Source organism: Musca autumnalis, unplaced genomic scaffold (assembly GCF_047663935.1).
Source record: "Musca autumnalis isolate F117 unplaced genomic scaffold, ASM4766393v1 scaffold_3, whole genome shotgun sequence".
NCBI lineage: Eukaryota > Metazoa > Arthropoda > Insecta > Diptera > Muscidae > Musca > Musca autumnalis.
Genome location: NW_027411866.1, coordinates 180891595 through 180918762, shown reverse-complemented (window position 1 = coordinate 180918762; position 27168 = coordinate 180891595). Strand labels below are relative to the sequence as shown.

General features: G+C 37.0%; 1 long non-coding RNA gene across 1 annotated transcript in view; it reads left to right on the top strand.

The window, feature by feature from the left end:
• LOC141396734 (uncharacterized) overlaps window positions 1-27168 on the top strand; it is a 611272-nt gene that overhangs the window by 168751 nt on the left and 415353 nt on the right. The window contains exon 2 of the long non-coding RNA XR_012411234.1: window positions 858-890. This is a non-coding gene — a long non-coding RNA (uncharacterized lncRNA). The remainder of the gene's footprint in view (window positions 1-857; window positions 891-27168) is intronic.

Genomic DNA, 27168 nt, shown 5'->3' with positions numbered 1-27168 from the left:
TTTTTTGAACAACGTGGTTCTTTAATATACTTTTATGCAGAACTTAAATTTGTTAAAGAAATATTTTTTGAACAACTTGGTTTTTTAATAAAAAATATTTTTTTTAAAGAACTTGGATTTTTGGAAGAAATATTTTTGAAAAGCTTAGATTTTTCTTTAAGTACGCGGTTTTTTGCGTATGCACTTATGGAACTAATTTATAAATTTGTTTAGCAACAATATGACCTTTCTACTTATTTCTTACACATTTCCATTCTTCATTACGTTAACTAAATTTATATAACTCCCTTTAAAGTTTGAAAAGCGTTTATCCTATTTCCATCACTTTATACATTTTGTATACCAGATAACAACAAAACCCCAACAAAATGGTGTAAACTTTAATCAGAACCATTTCCAGCGAAATGAAAACAAACCCCCCTGCAAATACTAAATTCCAAAATCCATATCCTTGAAATCCTCCGCAAAACAGCCACAATAACAAAATCTGTATGATGTGATTTATGTAGATGCATCAAAACAAAACCCAACATACAAACATACATGCATATTTCTACCACACACTTCATCAGAATTAGCTTCATCGTTTATTCGTTGGCGTGCTTTGATGCTGTGTCGACATTGTTATTTTATGATATATATTTATAATGTCCCTTTAATCGGATAAACTACACTCAGCTATAAATTATTTTAATAATGTATGTATGATATTTTGCAAGGACAACAAAAATATGAAAACATGAAATTTCATTTGCAGTCATGCAGAGAAAAATTTAAAGTGACATTGAAAAATTTTAAATATAATATGTTTTTGTTCAAATTTCATTCATTTTCTGTCTGTTTTCTTCTCATTCCAGGTAATCATACCAAATTTAATGCAGCGAATCTTTGTAAGTAGCTTTGTTTTCTGTGTGTACCTTATATCCGCTGTATTGTGGCTTAGTTTATTTGCGAGTATTTACGCATACCGAACATACTATTAAGAACATTAAATTCTTCCAATGTCTAGATCTTACTCCACTTATATGACCTTCTTGCTAAACTAAAATTTAACACTATTCCACCAATAAATTTGGGACTACGTAAAAAGGCCATTCTCAACACCTTAAAATTCTTCTTGCCAAGCCGCAATTCCACTTTCTTTGGCATTATTTTTTTCCAGTCAAATATATAATTTCTGTTCTAATGACACAATTCAACATTTTAATTGTAATTTCCTTGGTTTTTTGCCATCTAGCCAATGAAAAAGCCACTACTACTTGATACTTGTCTTCAAGAATTTGTGTAACAAGTATTTAATTAATGGGTCGCACATACAAATGTTGCTTTATTTGAGTATGTGTTGAAATGTATAGCTCTCAAATGCTATAGAAATACAGACAAAGAAACAAAAGAAAAATTGGCTACGTACTTAAATTGTTCAAACGAAAGATCTGTGATTTGTTACATTTAATAGCAGCGACTCCTGTTTGTTCTATTCCTTTTTCCGTCAGGACATGTTTAATGTTTTAAAATTATTTTGCCAGTAGCATCGTTTAAATGAATCATTTGTGAATGAAATATATATGGAATCCAAAATATATTCCTTACACTGATTGTGTACAAATTTAAAATTGCTCTGGAAAAGGAAAAGCAAAGGAAGTTGGAGGTTAAAACGTAATTTAATAAGGCAATAATGAAAGAAAATTAAATCATTTAAATATATATCTTGTATGCAAATATTAAAAAAGAAGCAATTTAAATGAGAAATTTTTAATTTCTGAGAAAGATACGCCGTTTGATTAAAAAAAACAATATTTTTATACAATACTCGAGTATAAGTAAACTAGTGATACAAGCTTTTTCAGACGCATGTAGAAGAAGAATACGAAGGTTTATTTTCAATCTAAAAGAAAAATTCTTTTATTTCTTCGTCTTTTAAACAAACTGTTTTCCGTTAAGAAAACTCAACTTTACTTGAAATAGGCTTTACAACTTTGTAATATAAACAAGTAAAAAGTCGTTAAGTTCAGCCGGGCCGAACTTTTTGTACCCTCCACCATAAAATAGTCTTAATTAAAATGGAATAATTAGGGTCCTTTCACAATTTTAGGTGTAACAACTTTTCGACAATGGATAGACTCCTACTGCCTCCCACTATTGCTTAAATTACACTGTGAACACAAATGTTGGGGCAGAGATAATTGCTGTTGGAGATGAAAGCCTTTGGTGTGTTTATACTAAAAACCCCGAAGGACAGATGCGCCGTTAGTGGAACTTCCGCGTTATGGCGTGATGAAGTTTTTGCAAGAGACCCGGTAAGCCATCATGAATTGGCATTATATCTTTGTTTGTTGTTTTTGTAGAGAACTTAAGCAATAGTGACGTAGGGGATGGAAGATACCAAGCAACGGTCCTGACCGGTTTTAACATGGCAAAGCCCAGGATTTATCTTGGTCCCTCTTTCATCTCAAGTGGACACTGACCTCCCCGTGGTGTCACCTGGGGAACTGTCTTTAACACCCGTTAAAGGTAGTGAGCTAACATGTGCCGCGCGTTCTCCCATAAGAACGTTAAAAACTTGGGTTTGGGCGTCGGGCTAGTAACCCTCCCCTAGAAGAGCATACTATGAAAAAACGAAAGAAAAGAAAAACAAACTCCTCTAAAGTTGACGAACCCCGCAAACGTTTTAAGGACCATAATCTGCGAATCTGCACCTGGAATGTTCGCACTCTTTATAGAGAAGGTGCAGTGTTCGCATTGGCAGACGTACTTGAAAAGTACAAGGCCGATATTACTGCCATACAGGAAATACGATGGATTGGGAAAGGCGTCACAACAACACCTAAAGGTGACGCACTGTATTATAGCTGCCATGACGTAAAGCATGAGTTTGGTTGCGGATTTGTAGTTAGTCGGAGACTAAAACATCTGGTATCCAGCTTCACTCCAGTGAATTTTGCGCTCATGGTCCCACTGAAGAAAAGGACGAACAGACCAAAGATATATTTTACGAGCGCTTAGAAGAAACATATGACAGTTGCCCTGCCCATGACATTAAAATCATTCTAGGCGATTTTAATGCCAAAATTGGAAAGGAGAATATCTTTGGCCCAACAGTCGGGAAATTCAGCTTCCACAGTGAAACATCTGACAATGGTATGAGGCTGATAGACTTTGCAGCTGCAAAAAACATGGTAGTTAGCAGTACCAGATTTAATCATCTCGATATTCATAAGGGCACCTGGCTGTCTCCAGATCAGAAAACAAGAAATCAAATTGATCATGTTGTGATAGATGGAAGACATTCATCGAGCGTGTTGGATGTACGATCGTTCCGAGGCGCAAACATTGATTCGGACCACTACCTTGTTGCAGCAAAGGTACGCACCCGCTTAAACGTAGCAAACAAAGTACGAACAGACACAACACGAAAGTTAGACATCGGTAAGCTGCAGTCACAACAGATAGCCACAGCATATTCCACTCAACTAGCCCAATTGCTTAATCAAAGCACTCCTCATCCCGATAACATATCAGCGCAATGGCAAAGCATTGCCCACTCCATGCTAACAGCCGTAAAATCCATACTTGGATACCAGAGGCCTCCACCAAGGAATCCATGGTATGATCAGGAGTGTCGTGCTGCCACCGAAGAGAAAAATGCGGCATATAGGGCTACTTTACAATCCGTAGCAACGCGTAGCGCACGAGAGAGATACAGGGAGAAAAGGAGAGAGGAGAAACGTCTTTTCCGCAGGAAAAAGAGAGAGATGGAAAAGCGGGAGTGGGAAAAAAATCGAGATGTACAGGAGCCAGAATGAAGTCCGAAAATTCTACCAAAGAGTCAAGCATCAAACTGATGGCTTTGATACAGGCACATCCTCCTGTAGAGACCAGCAAGGTAATTTGGTAACTGATACAGATAGTGTACTCAGGATATGGAAAGAACATTTTTCAAAACTCTTGGTATCCAATATCAGCGAAGACGACGACGATACCACAGTCCCAATCCCAGAAGATGGTATTGAATGTATACCGCTTAGCCAAGATGAGGTAAAGACAGCAATAAATCGGCTGAAGAATAACAAGGCAGCAGGAGCCGATGGCTTACCAGCCGAGCTGTTCAAAACCGGAGGCGACACGCTGATAAGGTGTATTCATCAGCTAGTTAGCACCATCTGGCAGGAAGAACGAGTACCCGACGATTGGAACCTGAGTATCCTGTGCCCCGTCCACAAGAAGGGAGATAAGACTGTATGCTCTAACTATAGGGGCATAAGTCTACTCCCTATTGCCTACAAGATCGTGTCAGGGATATTATGCGAACGACTAAAGCCAATGGTCAACGAGATAATTGGACCATACCAATGCGGCTTTAGACCTGGCAAGTCCACCATTGACCAGATATTTACCCTGCGGCAAATCCTGGAGAAGACCCAAGAGATGCAGATCGACACCTACCACCTTTTTGTCGATTATAAAGCAGCCTCGACAGCCCGCTGCGTTCAAAGGTATTCCAAGCCATGTCTGAATTTGGTATCCCCGCAAAGCTCATCCGTCTTTGCAAAATGACTTTAACTGACACGAGGTCCTCAGTTAAAATTGGAAAGAACCTCTCCGAAGAGTTTGGTACCAAAAGAGGTTTCAGACAAGGAGACAGCCTTTCGTGTGACCTCTTCAATATCCTGCTAGAAAAGGTTATACGAGAGGCAAACGTCAAAAGAAGTGGCACAATCTACACCAATAGTCACATGTTACTTGCTTATGCTGATGATATAGACATCATGGGCCGATCAGTAAAAGAAGTAACTGATACCATTATAAAGATCGAAGGAGAATCTGCTAAGGTGGGTCTGGCGGTAAACGGTGAGAAGACCAAGTTGATGGTGTCGACGCGCAATGCGTCCATTGAGATCGGACCAACTGTTGAAGTTGGTTCCTATAATTTTGAGGTAGTAAAAGACTTCGTATACCTCGGCACCTCCGTAAACACAACAAACGACATCAGTTGTGAAATAAAAAGAAGAATTGTATTGGCCAACAGATGCTACTTTGGTTTAAGTAAGCAGATTAAAAACAAAGCCACATCTCGTCAAACAAAAATAACGCTCTACAAAACACTGATACTACCCGTGCTGATGTGTGGCTCCGAAGCCTGGGTACTTGCGCAAGCAGACATGGCAGTGCTTGGTGTGTTTGAGAGAAAAATTATTCGAAAGATCTACGGACCAATCTGCGTTGACGGTGAATATCGACGTCGTATGAACCACGAGCTGTATCTGCTGTACAACGACATCAATATTGTTAAATGTATCGAGATGCAGCGATTGCGTTGGCTAGGCCATATCATGAGAATGAGCGATGATAACCCCGCTAAAAAGGTGTATAAACACGGACCGCTTGGCGGTGCACGCAGAATTGGCAGGCCAAGGAATAGATGGCGCAAACAAGTGGATGATGAGATGAAAAGGCGCGGTATTCCAGAAAGCGAAGCAACAAATAGAGAGAATTGGAGATCTTTTCTTAGTTCGGCCTATAGAACAAATGTTCTGTAATGGGCCAGCTAAGTAAGTAAGCACTTAAGCAATAGTGAACAAAGATATAACGCTAATTCCTGATGGCCCACAGGGTCTCTAACAAAAATTTCACCACGCCATAACGCGGAAGTTCGACTCACGGCGGATCTGTCCTTCGGGGTTCATAATATACTTTCTTCCCCAAGAGGGATTTTCCGTGCCCCAGACATTCACCTCCATTTTGTTGCACAGTGTTATCTAATCTAAAAAAATGTGTTCAGGTAGGTGAAAGGTACCACATACGGGGCTATATCAAAGAGTCAACCTATCTTTAAATTTTTGGCGGAAAAGTTTTATAGCTGCAGGGAACTTCAAGAGTCAAATTGAGGGTAGTTTCATCAAAACAATGTAGACCCTTAAAAAATAGACCCATGTTGACGAATTTTAGTGAACAAATTTCGTGACCACTGAAAATACCCGAAAATGGGGAGGTACAGTTATATGGGTGGATATACCAAAACATGGACATATGTCCATGGACATCGGAAAATTTACAAAAAAATTCAACCAATTTTGTTGATAAGTTTAGCTAAAATATTCAAAATACCGAAACATTAAGAAGTACCGTTACATGGGGACGATTATTGACGATTATTTTTGAATAGACAAAATTGTAGCTAAAATTCTCAAAACACCGATCATTAAATCTAGTTCGGTTAAAAATTGCAGCAAAAATTCTTAAAATACCGAAAATCGGGAGATACCGTTATATGGGAGCTATACCAAAACATGGACCTATGTTGACGATGTTTGGTGGAGTGTTTCATGACCACTGAGAACCTCAAATTGCAAATTACAGCTAGTTCGGTTAAAAATTGTAGCTAAAATTCTCAAAATACCGAAAATCGGGAGGTACCGATATATGGGGGCTATACCAAAACATGGACCTATGTTGACATTGTTTCGTGGAGATGTTTCATGACCACTGAGAACCTCAAATGTCAAATTGCAGCTAGTTCGGTTAAAAATAGTAACTAAATTGCTCAAAATACCCAAAATCGGGAGGTACGGTTATAAGGGGGCCATACCAAAACATGGACTTATGTTGACGATGTTTCATGGCCACTGAGAACCTCAGATGTCAAATTGCAGATAGTTCGGTTACAACCTGTGGCAAAAATTCTCAAAATACCGAAAATCGGGAGGTACCGATATATGGGGGCTATTCCAAAACATGGACCTATGTTGACGATGTTTGGTGGAGATATTTCATGACCACTGAGAACCTCAAATGTCAAATTGCAGATAGTTCGGTTAAAAATTGTGGCTAAAATTCTCAAAATACCGAAAATCGGGAGGTACCGTTATATGGGGACTATACCAAAACATGGACCTATGTTAACGATGTTTCGTGGAGATGTTTCATGACCACTGAGAACCTCAAATGTCAAATTGCAGATAGTTCGGTTAAAAATTGTGGCTAAAATTCTCAAAATACCGAAAATCGGGAGGTACCGTTATATGGGGACTATACCAAAACATGGACCTATGTTAACGATGTTTCGTGGAGATGTTTCATGACCACTGAGAACCTCAAATGTCAAATTGCAGATAGTTCGGTTAAAAATTGTGGCTAAAATTCTCAAAATACCGAAAATCGGGAGGTACCGTTATATGGGGACTATACCAAAACATGGACCTATACCCATATCCTTTGGGATATAAGTTTGTTGATCACTAGGCGCCAAATTATAGCTAATTCGGTCTGCAAATGAGGCGAAGAACGTCAAAATACCTCAAATCCGGAGGTACCGTTATATGGGGGCTATACCAAAGAGTGGAACGATATAGCCCATCTTCGAACTTGACCTGCCTATGGTAAAAAGACCCTCGGGTGCAAAATTTCAGCACTCTATCTCAATTATTGCGGACGCTAGAGTGATTACAACAGACGGACAGACGGACGGACGGACAGACCGACATGGCAAGATCGTCTTAGAGTTTTATCCTGATCAAGAATATATTTACTTTATAGGGTCGCAAATGATTAGTTCGATGTGTTACAAACGGAATGACAAACTTAATATACCCTCCATACTATGGTGGAGGTTATAAAAATGCTACAAAAATATCCATAAATATGTTCATGATATTTAAATGGTTTAAATTTATTTTCAAACTTACTACTCTTTTATACATTCTCTGCCCTCCATGACCTTGCGGCATATTGAGGTAGCCTGCAAAAAAACTAAACGTAAATGTACATTGAAAGTCACAGCTATTATGACAAGCAGAGCCATTAGAAGGTCATTAAAAATCCACCCGCAATGCCAAAAGTCATTATAGAGTTTTCCAGATAGATCATCATCAAATGGACAAACAAAATATTCACAGTCTTTATAATCATTCGCATCAACGGAAACCAAAACCGAGAAAAATTATGAAGAGGAAAAATAAATGCGATAAGGAATACAGGAACTCTTCTTTTCACAAAATATTATGAATAGATAAAGTTTTTTGCAGCTCAGAGAATATTTAATGCTTGTGGATTTTATTTAGTGTCCATATATATTATTCAGTGCCAATTTGGTTTGGGTTTGACAACACTCATTCATCATTATAAAATTATTATTATTAAAATTTATTGTATTTAAAGTTTGTATATCTCTCAGTGGTGGCATTGCAAAGTGTTGCCGCTTCCATACAAAAGTGGACAAAAATAGAAGGAGTTGACCTAGGTTGATGAATTTTTGCCAAGTACTTATAAGGGCATAGGAATGAAAAATTGCAACTTTTGTCCATATCGGCTCAGATTTGGATATAGCCCCATATATATCTTTCCCCGATTTTGCTATAACTCGATCAATTTTGATCAAATAGCCTTCAAATTTAATCTATATATATATAAAAAAGGATGATGTTAGTTACTACGCTTATAACTCAAGAACGGCTGAACAGATTTTGACTATTCGCACCAATTCGGAATGGTCTCATGGCAGAAAAGGATAAAACCTAAAAAAATCGCGAAAATTTGCGAAAAATTTGCAAAACTATTTTTTCAATAAAGTCAATTTTTCCACAAATTTCTATCGAGCTTCGCGTTTGGAGTAAATCTTGGCACTTTTTTGGACAGTTTTTGGCAAAAATTGCATTTGCACCTACTGTGAGGGTCCATTGCACGCCTCTGTTATGTCAATTTTTGAAAGTTGTTTAGAATTTTTTATTCACAATCAAATCGATTTTCATTTATTTTCAAGCGTCTTTAGCATTGTTTAGAGTTTGTAAAGATTAGTGGTGGTTTTGGTCAGATACCGATTGAAAAGACTAAGATGATAATGCCAAAAGTGGTTTCCACAGTTTTGAGGAAAAAGGTACAAAACCACTAAATTGGTTGGTTAATTGAAACATCAAGAGCTCCGAGGTAATTTCATTGGAAATGAAGTTGTGGCATATATGTATACTTTTAAACCGTAGGTAAAAACATCTTCGAAAGATAAACTTCCGATGTATGCGGTATAATATTTAAGCTGTACCAGATATAGTTTGATACTGTTTAGATTCTGTCATGATAAAAAAAAGAAAGCCCCCACTGTAAAAGGAGTATGAATTCAATCAATTTAGTTCCCGCAGAGCTGGAAGGCAATTACAAACGGCCAAATACATACATACAACCATCATATGTACATTGGAACTGTTGGTACACTGTATGTATGTCATTCAAAAAAAGGATGATATTCAACATTGGAAAAACAAGAAATCGGAGGTACTGGAGATTTTTTTTGTTCGAATTATCTGACAAATATTCTTTATCGGCGACATACGAAGGTAAATACTTATTAATCGCTAATTAGTTTGTGATATTCATTTGACTATGTTATTTACGTCGAAATTAAATTAATAAATCGACAACAGTCACTTGTTAGTGTGACAAAACTTGAAGCATCCGAAACACACAAAGAACGGCAACTAATAGAATAGCTCTGTCCATGTTACCAGAGCCATTGCATCTAATACCGAATTTGCAGTGCAAGTAGAATTCGGGAGATCACATTAAATAGAGAAGTCAGAAAAAATAAGTAAAAAAGCGTTAAGTTCGGCCGGTCCGAACTTTTTATACCCTCCACCATAAAATATTCTGAACTAAAACGGAATAATTATATTCTTTCCTGTCCACAATTTTAGACGAAGATATTTTGTGACCTCTGATACCTAAATAAAGTAAAAAACATAAAAAATGTATTCAATCCGTAAGGAACCTTATACGGGGCTATATCAAAGTGAAAATCGGGAGGTACAGTTATATAGGGGGCTATACCTAAACATGGACCTATGTTGACAGTTTTTGGTGGAGATATTTTGTGATTACTAGAAACCTCAGCGGTCAAATTACAGGTAGTTCGATCTAAAATACTCAAAATACCAAAATCGGGAGGTACCGCTATATGGGGACTATACCAAAACATAGACCTTGACTGTTTTTAGTGGATATACTTTGGGAACCACTGGGAACCCCAAACCTGATAGTTGGTCAAGAAATGTAATTAAAATCCACAAAATACAGAAAATCGGGAGGTACCGTTATTTAGGGGCTCTACCAAAACATGGACCTATGTTGATAGTTTTTGGTGGAGATGTTTTGTGATTACTAGGAACCTCAACTGTCAAATTACAGGTAGTTCGGTTAAAATTTTTAGCTAATATCCTCAAAATACCGATAATCGGGAGGTACCGCTATATGGAGGCTATACCAAAACATGGACCTATGTTGACGGTTTTTGGTGGAGATGTTTTGTGACCACTGGGAACCCCAAACGTAAAATTACAGGTAGTTCGGTCAAAAAATGTAGTTCAAATCCCCAAAATACCGAAAATCGGTAGGTAGCGTTATATGGGGGCTATACCAACAAGTGTTCCGATATAACCCATCTTCGAACTTGACCTGCCTATGGAAAAAAAGACGCTCGGACAGACAGACAGACGTTCATGGCTAGATCGTCTTAGAATTTTATCCTGATCAAGAATATATGTGCAAATGATTAGTTCGATGTGTTACAAACAGAAAAACAAACTAAATATACCCTCCATACTATGGTGGAGGGTATAAAAACAGACGAAGGTGGTTACCTGATAACGATCGGATCAAAATGGGTAAATAGCTTAAAATGGGTTAATTGATTAAAACGCAAATTTAAATAAGCACTAAATTCAGCATTAAATTCAAATTCATATTCAATTGCTTGAGTGAAATATCGTGTTCAGTGGTGGAAACAAGAATTGCAGAAAACCATCGATTATGAAACGAGTAGAGCGTTATGATATTATTTCAACTGCGCTACCAAATAATTTTTATTTACATCGCAAAACGTGTTATTTGCTTAAAAAATATATCTTAGTCCCGATTTAGAATTACCTAATTTTTTCGCGGCTATTGCCAGTTTATAGAAGAGAGAGTCGAGGAAAATAGAAACACTTTGCCTCTCAGTACCTTCTCTCTTCGTCAAACTGACAATTGTCTAATGTGCATCTGCTTAAAAGATCGTCCTAAACAGTTCAAAACAAAGAAATATTTGCCTTTGAACAAGGTGAAAGCAATAATAGTATTAAAGGTTTGAACCAAAGCCATAAAGTTCTGTACCTAACAAACTGCGAGACGAAGTTAGCCGGGTCCCCTAGTATGTAATATTTTCTTATGCCCCCGAGTAGTATTCGTAAAAATCGGATTTGGATATAGCTCCCATATATATCTTTTCCCGGTTTTGCTATAAATCGCTCAATTTTTGATGAATAGCCTTCAAATTTAAGATTGGATGTTTCCTCAGGCCTCTGTTCAGTTTTACCGATTTTGATATATATGTATATCTTTCACCGATTTTGCTATAAATCGATCAATTTTTGAAATATAGCCTTCAAATTTAACATGGGATGTTTTCTTAAGGCCTTTTTCAGTTTCACCGATTTTGACAAAAATCGTTTTAGATTTGGATATAGCTCTCATATATATTTTCACCATAATGCCGATCTAGCAACACGAAACCCAATCAGGATTTTTCTAGTCACAGTATGTACTTTCTGGAAATGCCCATTAGAAGTTGTTTTCATTTTCAGTGTTGCACAGTGTTATTTGTTTTTTCTTTTATTGAAAATATGTGTTTTATAAATTTATAATATTTTTTTTAAAATTTTATCTATTTAGATATTGCATTTTCTTCATTTTGTGTTCGATAATTTGTTTTTATGACTAAATAAATATTTTTGACATAATTTAATATGATTAATTATTAAGTCATTGTTATTGTTTATCTTGCCTAAATATTCGTCTATGTACACATGCAAATAGTAACATGTGACATTTATTAATATTTGTGCGGTACAATAGAAAAGCAACAAAAATAATTAAACTATTTTTAATTATATTTAAATTTTCTAATTATATTAATTACAACGAGCTATATTTAAATTTCTGATAGATAAATAAACAAACAAACAGTACATTAAATAATTCATCAAACTGAAGTAGTATGTTCTAGTTCGTCTATAGATACTCCCTTCAACTTATGTACAGAAACTCTCAGCTGTACACCGCATTTTTAGACATATAAGACATGGGGCGTCTTCCTTTATAGTCTTTGGGTTAAAAACACGAATGAGCTAATTTTTTTTCTTTAGAACTGAAATGTATAATGTTTTAATTACTTACAATCAGGGAAAAATCGTGAACTGGTCAACCAAGGACCTAAAATACTTTGAATATTTTTCATCCATCCCTTCTCTCTTCCTTTTCATAACTCCGGCTTATATGTCGAATAAGTAATGGCAACACTGATACGCCACCATATCTCCTAGAATACTTTTATGCGTATTTAAATTCGAAACAAGTGTCAAATTAGTCATCAAACCATTAGCTACTTTTGTGAACAATTAGGTTTAGGAAATGAACAATAACAAGTAAAAAGTGGTTAAGTTCGGCCGGGCCGAACTTTTTATACCCTCCACCATAAAATAGTCTTAATTAAAATGGAATAATTAGGGTCCTTTCACAATTTTACGTGGAACAACTTTTCGACAATGGATAGACTCCTACTGTCTCCCACTATTGCTGTGTACACAAATGTTGGGGCAGAGATAATTCCTTTTGGAGATGAAAGCCCTTTGGTGTGTGTATATTAAAACCCCGAAGGACAGATGCGCCGTGAGTCGAACTTCCGCGTTATGGCGTGATGAAGTTTTTTCAAGATACCCTGTAAGCCATCATGAATTAGCATTATATCTTTGTTTGTTGTTTTTGTAGAGCACTTAAGCAACAGTGAACAAAGATATAACGCTAATTCCTGATGGCCCACAGGGTCTCTAACAAAAATTTGTCCTTCGGGGTTCATAATATACTCACCAAGGCCTTTCTTCCCAAAGAGTAATTTTCCGTGCCCCAGACTTTCACCTCCATTTTGTTGCACAGTGTTATCTAATCTAATCTAAAAAAATGTTTTCAGCTAGGTGAAAGGTACCACCTACGGGGCTATATCAAAGAGTCAACCTATCTTTAAATTTTTTGGCGGAAAAGTTTTATAGCTGAAATGAACTTCAAAATTCAATTTAAGGGTAGTTTCATCAAAACAATGTAGACCCTCAAAAATGGACCCTTGTTGACGAATTTTAGTGAAGAAATTTCGTGACCACTGAAAATTCCCGAAAATTGGGAGGTACAGTTATATAGGGGGATATACCAAACATGGACCTATATTGAAGATTATTTTTGAATAGACAAAATTGTAGCTAAAATTCTCAAAATACCGATCATTACAGATAGTTCCGTTAAAAATTGCAGCTAAAATTCTCAAAATACCGAAAATCGGGAGTTACCGTTATATGGGGGTATACCAAAACATGGACCTATGTTGACGATGTTTCGTTGGAGATGTTTTATGACCACTGAGAACTTCAAATGTCAAATTACGGCCATTTCGGTTAAAAATTGCAGCTAAAATTCTCAAAATACCGAAAATCGGGAGTTACCGTTATATGGGCGTATACCAAAACATGGACCTATGTTGACGATGTTTCGTGGAGATTTTTCATGACCACTGAGAACCTCAAATGTCAAATTGCAGATAGTTCGGTTAAAAATTGTGGATAAAATTCTCAAAATACCGAAAATCGGGAGGTACCGTTATATGGGGACTATACCAAAACATGGACCTATGCCCATATCCTTTGGGATATAAGTTTGTTGATCACTAGGAACCCTAATTGCCAAATTATAGCTAATTCGGTCTGAAAATATGGCGTAGAACGTCAAAATACCTCAAATCCGGAGGTACCGTTATATGGGGGCTATACCAAAAAGTGGACCGATATAGCCCATCTTCGAACTTGACCTGCCTATGGAAAAAAGACCCTCGGGTGCAAAATTTCAGCACTCTATCTCAATTATTGCGGACGCTAGAGTGATTACAACAGACGGACAGACGGACATGGCTAGATCGTCTTAGAATTTTATCCTGATCAAGAATATATGTACTTTATAGGGTCGCAAATGATTAGTTCGATGTGTTACAAACAGAATGACAAACTTAATATACCCTCCATACTATGGTGGAGGGTATAAAAATAACATCAGTTTGCTGTTATTACATCAAAATTAAACATATGTACACTAGGGATATAACTTTTTGTGCTTTTTTGCAAATATCAAAAATACCACCACATAGCCGTGTAGAGCATGAAAAACTATTATGAAATACGGCGTTAATTTTTCTCTATCGCGAAAAAAGTTTCCGCATCAAATGCATTGAAGTTCAGTAATGCACTTTTTAATTTTTTTCTGTTATAACAACATATTTGCTTTTAAAGAAGGACAAAACAACGAAATTAATTTAAGATGTTACTTGACTCTCCATTCAGCTATTATTTCCAGCAAAGCATCTAGGTCCATCAACTTGGGCAAGCGTGGTATTGATGTTAAGCCTTCAACTCTAGCTAAAGAATGAGAGCGATTTTATTGAAATTATGATTTGCTTAAGTACTTAGGATGAGACGCGAATAGTATTAGTTGTACAAAATGGTATTAAGATCAAAGATGTAATTAATAGTACTATTTACAAAATATGTACATGGTTGCATTTTTAGCTGTTAAATTCAAATATTTAAGCATATGTTTCGTAATACTAATTGAATTAGTGAAAACGGATACGCAAAGTATTAAAATAAAATATGTACATAAGATAAATTCTAATAATAAAAGTTGATCCGCTTCACTTTTCACTAAAATTTTTATTTTTTGTAATCTAATTTAAAATCATTATCAAACCGTTCTGGACCAATTTGTTCTCAAATCGCGCCATTTCGGAGCATATTAGAAACTTTTGACACTATTGCAATTTTTGGTTTTTCTTTATAAACTCGTGAATTTTACGTTTTTTTTTGTACCTATCGGACAAGAGAATATGGTGTCATTTGCAACAAATTCGCGAAAGTTACAGGCCGTTTTTAATGACTGCCTGTGAGAATTGTATTTATTTTCTACTAGCAGACCCCGGTCCGCGTTGCTGGCCCGTCGAAATGAGCTTTAATGACAATTTTTATGGACTTTATGCTTGACAATTCAAAAATAGGTATTTTCTACCTTACTTCTTTGGTAAATTTCCAAACCGAGGAGGATTTTAAATTTATCAACATATTTTGACTGTAACCTTTCTTTTCTCTCACAGACTTTGTCGGATTTGTTCGCCCATTGATGCTGTTTAGGATTTATTATCGTCCATGTCTCCTGTCTTTATCCTAAAGCGATCTAATTATAAAAGTTAAGTTAAAAGTTAGTTTTTCATGGCTGATGATCCGTTGAACCTGACCATTTAAGGAAATTTGTAAATATATCGTTTTTCTTGACCGGGAGCGCAACAGCCGCTCTGTAGAAAATTAATTTGCAAGCCGATGCACTCATAAGCATAGCAAATATAGCGATTACAAAACAAACGAAATTGTCTACAAATTTATAGCATTTTGGACAACGGAACATTCCTGAGAAATTTATGAAATTTGGTTCAGTAGTTTTGAAATAAAAAATATGTATTGAAAAGAGTGGGAGTGATCATCACTTTTTACGATATAAAGTATTTAAAAAGTGGGTGTGGCCCGCTATTGTGGCTACAAATATGTACCTAGGGTACACACAACCCCATTGCCTCCCAAAATTTATGCTGAAACCTATATAATCATAAGTTTTACTTATAGATATAGCGTTCAAAGAAAGGCGTGGGGAAATTCATAAAATAAACATAACAACGGCAATCAATGAGCTTTTGCTGCATACTTAATGGAAACTTTTCAATAGATTGTAAATTAATCCATAAATTTTTGACCGATACATGCGTAAGTTTTGCAAAAATAGCGTTTTTTAAATATCGCATAGTGGAGTTATCCCGCCGCTCTGGAATTCAATAAAATCTGTACATTCCCTGACAATTTCAGAAAAATCGGTTCAGTTGAAAAAATTGGGCGTGATAAAATTTTTATTCCATAAAAAGCTAAGTTGGGTTATGACGGCATTTGATTTTTATTCATAAAGATATAGGGGTTTTTAAATATCTGGAAATACCCTGCCCAATTCAAGGAAATATGTATCCTATTTTCACCGGGGGAAAATTGGTTTAGTAGTTTTGTAGATGTAACATTAATAAAAAGTCAAGTCTTTGGGTCCTAAAATAGTAGGTAAGGTTGTAGAAACAATCACATTTCTTTGTTTTGAACTGTTTAGGACGATCTTTGAAGAAGATGCACATAAGGCAATTGTCAGTTTGACGAAGAGAGAAGGTACTGAGAGTCAAAGTGTTTCTATTTTCCTCGACGCTCTCTCCTATAAACTGACAATAGCCGCGAACAAATTAGGCAACTGTAAATCGGGACTAAGATATATTTTTTAAGCAAATAACACGTTTTGCGATGTAAATAAAAATATTTGGTAGCACAGTTGAGCAATATAATATCATAAAGCCCCTATTTGTTTCATAATGGATGGTTTTCTGCAATTCTTGTTTTCACCACTGAACACGATATTTCACTCAAGCAATTGAACATGAAGGAAGGAATGCCATCGTACGAATTGTAATTTAATGCTGAATATAGTGTTTTTATAAATTTGCGTTTTAATAAATTAACCTATTTTGAGCAGAGGGATCCGATCGTTATCTGCTTTTTTATACCCTCCACCATAGTATGGAGGGTATATTAAGTTTGTTTTTCCGTTTGTAACGCATTGAAATACTCATTTGCGACCCTATAAAGTATATATATTCTTGATCAGGGTAAAATTCTGAGTCGATCTGTGCACGTCCTTCCGTCCGTCTGTGGTAATCACACTAGCATCCACAAAAATGGAGATAGGACGCTGAAATTTTGGGAAAATGCGTCTTTTGTTTGCAGGCAGGTCAAGTTCGATGATGGGCTATATCGGTCCACGTTTTGGTATAGCCCCCATATAACGGTACCCCCCGATTTACGGTATTTTGACGTTTTTAGCTACATTTTCAGACCGATTTAGCTATAATTTGACATTTAGGGTTCTTAAGTGTCAATAAACTTATATAACAAAACTTGTGGACATAGGTCCACGGTTTGTTATAGCCCCCATATAACGGTACCCCCGATTTACGGTATTTTGACGTGTTTAGCTACATTTTCAGACCGATGTTGCCATAATTTGACATTTACGGTCCTTAAGTGTCAGTAACCTTATATAACAAAACTTGTGGACATAGGTCCACGTTTTGGTATAGCCCCCATATAACGGTACACCCCGATTTACGGTATTTTGACGTTTTTAGCTACATTTTCAGACCGATTTAGCTCTAATTTGACATTTAGGGCTCTTAAACGTCACTAAACTTATATAACAAAAGTTGTGGACATAGGTCCACGGTTTGTTATAGCCCCCATATAACGGTACCCCCGATTTACGGTATTTTGACGTGTTTAGCTACATTTTCAGACCGATGTTGCTATAATTTGACATTTACGGTTCTTAAGTGTCAGTAACCTTATATAACAAAACTTGTGGACATAGGTCCACGTTTTGGTATAGCCCCCATATAACGGTACACCCCGATTTACGGTATTTTGACGTTTTTAGCTACATTTTCAGATCGATTTAGCTATAATTTGACATTTAGGGCTCTTAAACGTCACTAAACTTATATAAAAAAACTTGTGGACATAGGTCCACGTTTTGGTATAGCCCCCATATAACGGTACCCCCGATTTACGGTATTTTGACGTTTTTAGCTACATTTTCAGACCGATGTTGCTATAATTTGACATTTACGGTTCTTAAGTGTCAGTAACCTTATATTACAAAACTTGTGGACATAGGTCCACGTTTTGGTATAGCCCCCATATAACGGTACACCCCGATTTACGGTATTTTGACGTTTTTAGCTACATTTTCAGACCGATTTAGCTCTAATTTGACATTTAGGGCTCTTAAACGTCACTAAACTTATATAACAAAAGTTGTGGACATAGGTCCACGGTTTGTTATAGCCCCCATATAACGGTACCCGCGATTTACGGTATTTTGACGTGTTTAGCTACATTTTCAGACCGATGTTGCTATAATTTGACATTTACGGTTCTTAAGTGTCAGTAACCTTATATAACAAAACTTGTGGACATAGGTCCACGTTTTGGTATAGCCCCCATATAACGGTACACCCCGATTTACGGTATTATGACGTTTTAGCTACATTTTCAGACCGATTTAGCTCTAATTTGACATTTAGGGCTCTTAAAAGTCACTAAACTTATATAACAAAAGTTGTGGACATAGGTCCACGGTTTGTTATAGCCCCCATATAACGGTACCCCCGATTTACGGTATTTTGACGTTTTTAGCTACAGTTTCAGACCGATGTTGCTATAATTTGACATTTACGGTTCTTAAGTGTCAGTAACCTTATATAGCAAAACTTGTGGACATAGGTCCACGTTTTGGTATAGCCCCCATATAACGGTACACCCCGATTTACGGTATTTTGACGTGTTTAGCTACATTTTCAGACCTATTTAGCTATAAATTGACATTTAGGGTTCTTAAGTGTCAATAAGCTTATATAACAAAACTAGTGGACATAGATCAATGTTTTGGAATAGCCCCCATATAACGTTACCGCCCGATTTGAGGTATTTTGACGATTTAAGTCGCATTTCTAGACCGACTTAGCTATAATTTGATATTTAGGGCTCTTAGTGACCTAAAAACTTATATTCGAAAAAATTGTGAACATAGGTACATGTTTTGGTATAGCACCGTATAACGGTACCTCGGTATAACGGATTTCGGTATCCCCATATAATGGATTTTCGGTATTTTGAGAATTTTACCTACAAGTTTTAACCGAATTATCTGTAACTTGAACATTTGACATTTGAAATTCTTAGTGGTCAAGACACCTCTCCACCAAAAATTGTCAAGAAGGGTCGATGTATTGATAAAGCACCCATATAAAAGTACATCCCGATTTTCAGTAATTTGATGATTTTAACTACAATATTAAACCGAACTAGCAGTAATTTGACATTTGAAGTTCTTAGTGGTCACAACACCTCTCCATAAAAATTGTCAACATAGGTCCATGTTCGGATACAGCTCCCATATAACGGTACCTCCCAATTTTCAGTAGTTGGCAATTTTAGCTAAAATTTTTAACCGAACTAACTGTATTTTGACATTTGAAGGTTGTAGTGGTCACCACACATCTGCATCAACAATTTTCAACATAGCCCCAAGTATCGTTATAACTTCCCAATTTTCGGTACTTTGAGGATTTTACTTAAAATGTTTAACCGAACGTAGGTCCATGTTTTGGTGTAGCCCCAAAACAAACCTCCCGATTTTCCGTACCTTTATTTTTTGGACGAACTTTCTGTTCGTTTAAGTTCATATTTTCGTATAGCCCACATACCCCAGAACTAGCTGTTAATGACATTTGAAGTTCCCACGTTATGTACCGATTTTCGGTATTTTGAGGATTTTAGCTACAATTTTTAACCGAATTAGGAGTTATTTGACATTAAAGGCTCCCATCAAAAACTGTCAACATAGGTCCATGTTTTATTATAACCCCTATATAACGGTACCTCCCAATTTCTAGCCCACCAAAAATTGTCAACATACATAGTTCGATATAGGCACCATAAAAAGGGCCTACCGAATGAAACATTTTATGTACATTATCTGACGTTTTAACGTACCCACTTAAAGTTGGGGACAGGAATGAAAACTAATTATTCCATTTTAGTTCAGAATATTTTATGGTGGAGGGTATGAAAAGTTCGGCCCGGCCGAACTTAACGCCTTTTTACTTGTTGTAATTACGCCATTAGTGTGCTTGTCCACTTGTATTGATCTTCGCCCATGTATGTGAGCGTGGTTGTTCGCTTAGTGCGAATGTGCGTCTGTGTGTTTGTTGCACAGATTCGAGGGGTTACCAGACGTTTTCTGGATAATTCCCGAACAAAAACATTTTGGGATAAATACAGGTGGGATCAGCAACGGCGGGTTAGTTGTGTTTTTGACGTTAAACAGAACAGTTGGTTAAAGAAGAGCGGCGTGCCTACTAGAAAAAAGCTGTGTGCTTAGTAATTAAGGTAGATTCCGAATAAGTATAATCACGTAAATAAAGCATTGTAGAAACGTAATCTGAAACGAACCTTTTTTTAATTAGTACAAATCCTATCCGGGAATAAAACAACATCTACACGGAGATTAGTTAAATCTAATTCTGTAACAATATAAAGATTTCCTTCAGCTATTAAGTCAAATATATTTTTTTTTAAATGCATAATTTATTTATTTATTTAGTTATAATATTGTTTAACTGGCTGAAGAATTTTCTGTAGCTGGTATTCTCCTTGCACATACTGCCCCACCATGATTCGGATTATGGTGTGTACGCGATCCTCACGTTATGGGGAGGTCGCCCCCTCGGTCGGCAGGGGCGGGTAAGTGTGGCGTTGGGAACGTTCGTTCGTTATAAAGACTCCCTTCGGCTCGTCTATAAAGACTCCCTTCGGCTCGTCTATAAAGACTCCCTTCAGCTCGTCTATAAAGACTCCATTCAGCTCGTCTATAAACACTCCCTTCATCTCGTCTATAAAGACTCCCTTCAGCTCGCCTATAAAGACTCCATTCAGCTCGTCTATAAAGACTCCATTCAGCTCGTCTATAAAGACTCCCTTGAGGTCGCCTATAAAGACTCCCTTCAGCTCGTCTATAAAGACTCCATTCAGCTCGTCTATAAAGACTCCCTTGAGGTCGTCTATAAAGACTCCCTTCAGCTCGTCTATAAAGACTCCATTCAGCTCGTCTATAAAGACTCCCTTGAGGTCGCCTATAAAGACTCCCTTCAGCTCGTCTATAAAGACTCCCTTCAACTCGTCTATAAAGACTCCCTTCAGCTCGTCTATAAAGACTTCAGCTCGTTTATAAAGACTCCCTTCAGGTCGTCTATAAGGACTGGCTTCAGCTCGTCTATAGATACTCCTTTCAGCTCGTATGTAAAGACTCCCTTCAGCTCGTCTGTAAAGACTCCCTTCAGCTCGTCTATAAAGACTCCATTCAGCTCGTCCATAAAGACTCCCTTCAGCTCGTCTATAAAAACTCCCTTCAGCTCGTCTATAAAGAATTCCTTCAGCTCGTCTATTAAGAATCCCTTCAGCTCGTCTATAAAGACTCCCTTCAGCTCGTCTATAAAGACTCCCTTCAGCTCGTCTATAAAGAATTCCTTCAGCTAGTCTATTAAGAATCCCTTCAGCTCGTCTATAAAGACTAGCTTCAGCTCGCCTATAAAGACTCCCATCAGCTCGTCTAAAAAGACGCCCTTCAGCTCGTCTAAAAAGACTCCCTTCAGCTCGACTTAAGAATTAATCAATAATGATTTAAATTTATTTTTGCTTTATCGTGGTGAGAACGTCAAGTGTAGAAAATATATTTGTTTCGCATATTTTGACGAACTTTTGTAAAACTTTATGAAATGGTCTGCTGCGTACAAACAAACAACACATACAGCTGTTTCATAAACACAGAAACTACACGGTGCCCTTGAAACAATTTTAAATGGAAGGTGCTTACTCCTTGGAAGTTTTTGCGGATTCTGAAACTACAATGTTCATAGATGAGAAAAATCAAAAAACAAAAAAAATCGCCGGAGCGCTTTTTAACTAAATCGCGATTTTAGTAGACATTTTTAAGGGTTGTTTAGGTTTTCACGATTTTGTTTAAAAACCGCAAGTCCTATCAAAATGGTGCTAAAGAAAATGTTGTAGCTATGAAAATTCTCTACAAGATCGACTTTTATGGTATTTTCGTAGTTTTTACCATTTTTGAGTTATAGAAGTTCAAATTGGGACAATGCACTGACTGTATCGCCCCCTTACAAAACAATGTCATGAAGGGTGCGCCTTAACTAACTTTTGATGAAAACCGCTTACACAGGGAAAGTTTTTGTGAATTCTGAAACAGCAGTGTTCATAGATGAGAAAAATCCAAAAACAAGAAAAAATCGCTGTAGGGATTTTTAAATAAATGGCGGTCAAAATCCACATTTTTAGGTGTTTTTTTGGTTTTCACGATTTTGCTTGGAAACCGCAAGTCCAATCGAAATGGAGATAAAGAAAATGTTGTAGCTGTAAAAATTCTTTATAGGATTGACGTTTATTATTTGTTCCCAGCCTGTACCATTTTTGAGATAATGAAACTCAGTTTACATTTTTAGGTTTTTTTGTTAGGGTTTCGCGATTTTGCTTGAATACGGTAAGTCTTATCGATATGGGACCTGAGAAAATCTTAAAGCTGTGAAAATTCTCTACAAGACTGGCTTAAGTAACTTATCCTTAGTTGTAACACTTTTTTAGATATATAAGTTTAAGTTGGGAATTTGCAGTCATGACACTGTTTTATAAGAGGGCGATACAGAATTGAATTGAATTTGAATTGTCCCAATTTGAACTTCTATATCTCAAAAACGGTGAAACTGCCGAGAATACCATAAAGGTCAATCTTGTAGAGAATTTTCATAGCTACAATATTTTCTTTAGTCCCTTTTTGATGGGACTTGCGGTTTCTAAGCAAAATCGTGAAAACCTAAACAACCCCTAAAAATGTCAACTTAAATCGCGATTTATTTAAAAAGCGCTCCGGCGATTTTTTTTGTTTTTTGATTTTTCTCATCTATAAACATTGTAGTTTCAGAATCCGCAAAAACTTCCGAGGTGTAAGCACCTTCCATTTAAAATTGTTTCAAGAGCACCGTGACTATGGTCTGTCAGGATGAAAAATTAATTCAAATTAAGGAGTTTTTAATGCAAATTAACTCTGCCGTATGTCTAGGGCATAATATAAACATAGAAGCATTTTAATAATTTAAATACTAAAGCGTCATGCAGAAGAATATTTGACTGAAATTTAGATTTTTCCTTTGCAATCATTGGTAAGCGAAATTCTTGGGTTAGTTTAGAGTCGATAGAAGGGGTTAGTGAAGCTACCAGGTTCCGTAGTATACTGTCTAAGGACCCAAAATCCATAGGTAGTATCAAACGGAACGATGGTTCCTGGACTAACTCCGGTCTAGACACTTTGGATCTGCTGTCAGGGTTTCATTTTCCCGGTTGTGTTGACTTCGACGGAGCCTTGCCAACAGCAAGTCACAGTCGAGTCCGAACTGTCGAAGATGAACTGCTGATTGACAGAATAACTAATCACACAATAATTCGGTGGGCGATCAACAGTTTCCAGCCTTATAAATCACCGGGACTGGATGGTATAATACCGGCAATGCTTCAGAATGTGGCTGAGCCGGCGCTATCAATCCTGGTAGAAATTTTCAAGGCTTGTTTATTGTTATCGTACATACCTGGTCTGTGAAAGGAGGTTAAGGTGACCTACATTCCCAAAGCGGGAAAGCCAGGTCATACTCTACCAAAAGACTTCAGACCAATTAGTCCTTCTTTATTTCTCTTAAAAACATTAGAAAGGTTACTGGATCTTGAAATTAGAACACAATTAAACCCCATTAACATCAGCAAATCACAACATGCCTACACTAAAGGCAAATCAGTGGAGACTGCATTGCATGAGGTGGTCGGGCATGTTGAGAAGCATATGAAAATTCAGGCTTCACGCTGACGGCCTTTCTCGATATAGAGGGGGCTTCAATAACGTGAAGCTTGAATCAATCCACAGTGCTCTCAGCAACACAGGCATTTCCTCCATCCTAGTGGAATGGATTGATGAAATGCTGAAGAGTAGAATCATCAACTCATGCATAGGAGAGAGTTCCGTGAAGAAATTTGTTAACAGAGGCACTCCGCAGGGAGGAGTTCTCTCACCCCTGCTATAGCTTCTGGTAATAAATGAAATACTTGTGTGTTTCGACCGGCTGAAGATCAAGGTGGTTGCTTATGCTGATTATGTGGTTGTGCTGATAAGTGGTAAGTTCCTGCCAACCCTTTCTGAGCTCATGCAAAGAGCCTTAGTACAGCTTGCAAACTGGACCCAGAACAACGGTCTGGGAGTAAACCCGGAAAAACAGAGGTTGTACTATTCACTAAGAAACGCAAAATTCCCTATTTCGAGCCTCCAGTTCTGGACGGGGTGGTCCTGGAACTTTCTACGGATGCTAAATACCTCGGCACTATTCTGGACCATCGCTTGTCATGGAAAAGAAATGCAGAGGAGCGAACGAAGAAAGGACTCAGGGCACTCTATTCCTGTGAGAACTCCATTGGGAAAAGCTGGGGATTGAGACCACAGATCATACACTGGCTGTATGTAACCGTGTTCCTGCCCATACTTACCTATGGTGGACTGGTCTGGTGGCAAGCTCTTGGAAACAAAGCGTTACTTTCCAAATTATCGGGTGTACAAAGAACCGCGCCAGCTGCTTTAAACGTCATCCTGGATCTCCAAACTCTGGACATCTTAATCCAGTTTCAGGCGGCAAGAACTGCTTTTAGACTCCGGGAGTCACGGTGTTGGCGTGGTTCACACTTTGGACGCTCGAATGCCCTAAAACTAGTTGATAGTCGACTTGAGTTAGCTGACAATGGTTGCGTAAGCGATTATATGCCTACCTCATTCAAGTTTGACTCCTTAACTGTTATCTTCCCAAGCAGAGACGCATGGGCTGAGTGCATATCTCCTCTGGAAGAAGGTACTGGCGCTGGCGTCTACTGCGAGAATCCACTAATTAAAAACTCATATAAGCTTGACGATAATTGTAGTGTTTTTCAGGCGGAGATTCTTGCTATCAAGAAAGCAGCTGAATTGGTGAAATGGCTTGAAAGCAGTCTTACAGGACCGGTGACTATATATGTCGATAGTCAAGCGGCCCTCAAGGCTCTCAAGTCACAGACCATAAATTCAAGAGCTATTCTTGATTGTAGTAGAGCTCTGCAGGAAATACACGATATCGTAAAGCTATGTTGGGTTTCGGGTCATAGCAACATCATGGGAAACGAGGTAGCAGATGAACTGTCTCGAGGTGGCTCTAGGTCTATCGACTTATCAGTTGATGAAACCGTCCGGCCACCGAAGTGTCACTACATCGGCATACTTCGGGAGATCTTCAATGAGAAAACACATCAAAGATGGCTATTGGATCCTGGTTGTAGGGTATACAAGGCAATCTAACCTGTGGTTTCTCATCGAAGAACGGCTTCCTCCTCTCACTTGATAAGTTAGGGATGAAAATCCCTGTGGGTCACTGCAGAGTGAGGTCCCTAACTTCAAAATGGGACGACAGTGGCATTGACTACTGCAGACTGTGTGAAGATGCGAAGGAGATAGAGGAGATACCGTACACTAGGCAAAAAAGAAGATACCGTACACTAGGCAGATATGAGATGGACACTCTAACCTTCCTGTCTAACATAGATCCCATCGTCCTACTCAACTTTTCCAGACATCTAGCATGGCTTGGCAAAGGTCCTTAACAACCCTTAATAATCAGACTCTTTTCACTTTTCCAGACAATTCCTTGGCGACAATCTCTACATCTCCTACACTCACCATCATCTCATCACCTCTATTCTATCATCCTCATCTCATCAAGCTGCATCAACACACTATCCTTCATCTTAAATCATCTCAACAACACACCTCCATCATCTTTAAATCATCATCTCCATCATCTTTAAATAGCCTACACAGGATGAACACAATGGACCAACGGTCTCCGAGTGAAGCAGTCACCTATTCTAATAGGGGGCTGCGCATCCTTAAACATAACCTAACCTTCTTTGCAATTTAAGGGAAATATAATGAAAAGTTTTGACAAAATTAAAACAAAACATTTTATCATAAAAAAACGTGAAATTTGCTGCCATGATTTTAATTAAGCATTCTATTTTCATTAAATCTCGATATGGACACTGGTTATGCCGAAGTCTGTGCATTTTTGATATATCTTTCGTTTAATCCTTCCATAGGCGATTAGACTTTCCTCTTCTATTACTTATCTATTTTGGGCTTAATTCTATGTGTCCCTTCTGATTCAATCAGTACTAATAAAAAAGTATTTTTTTTTCTATTTTATTGTTAGGATATATTTTATCTGCTTAAGAAGTGCATAAGGCAGCAGTTGACACCCACAAATGTCTCTTTTGTGTACATCTTATTTTGAAGTTTAATAATAAAATCGTTAATCTTCTTTTCAGGGTTTTTAGTAGCATGGCGCATCGGATACAATATTGCAGAATAATGAAAACATTTTTTATGTCACAAGTTGACAAAAGTGAGGGAAAATAATCACTGTCATAAAAAGATTTAATCTTTGATTGATGACTCGACTACATTTTGGTAATGATTTTATTATGGTTGAAAAAAGGAAGATGACAGGGAATGTTTTGGTGACATTAGTGTCACTATTTTAAGTTATAAAATTAAATATACGTTTTAGCAACCACAAATTATTTTGGGCATAAATATTTGCTAAATCTAAAGGGAGTTGCAAGCCTTAAGGGGTTACCCTACTTATCATCGAAAAAATGTATTGGTTTATTTTGAGTATAGAGTATGTCGCAACAAATTTCAAGTCGATCGCAGAAAAATTTGCGGAACGATTTTTTGACAAAAAGGGTCAATTTTTTCTTTAAAATAAAAATTTTACTTTTACAGTTCAATATTTTTTTAAATATTTTAAAATCTTGTTTCGCTTAAAGACAAGATTATTAGGTTCTAAAAACGCCCAAGAACATATATAAAGACCAGCCCATTCGTTTTAGAGCTATCATTACCACCGCAAAACGCTTTAAAAAAGGGTTTCGCAAGTAGTCATTCACCAAAAAACTACGCAATATTTTTCAGCAACAAAAACTTCAAAAGTAGCTTAAGATGTGCTATTTCATACGAAAAAAGATATACTTAAAAATATTGGTAATTCCCTTGAAAAAAATTACGAAAAATAAATTTTTTGTGTGCACACTTAAATTTTGTTATAATTTTTGTTTTTAATTTCCGGGGAATATATTAAAAATTAAAAGAAAAAATAATTCTCTCACGTACAATAAACATTGATGGCTAGCTAATTAACTCCTAATAGAAAGGCTTTATGCTGACATTCAGGCTATGAATGTACCACACAGGGATTGAAATGAAATAAATAGATTAAGGCTAAAAGAGAAA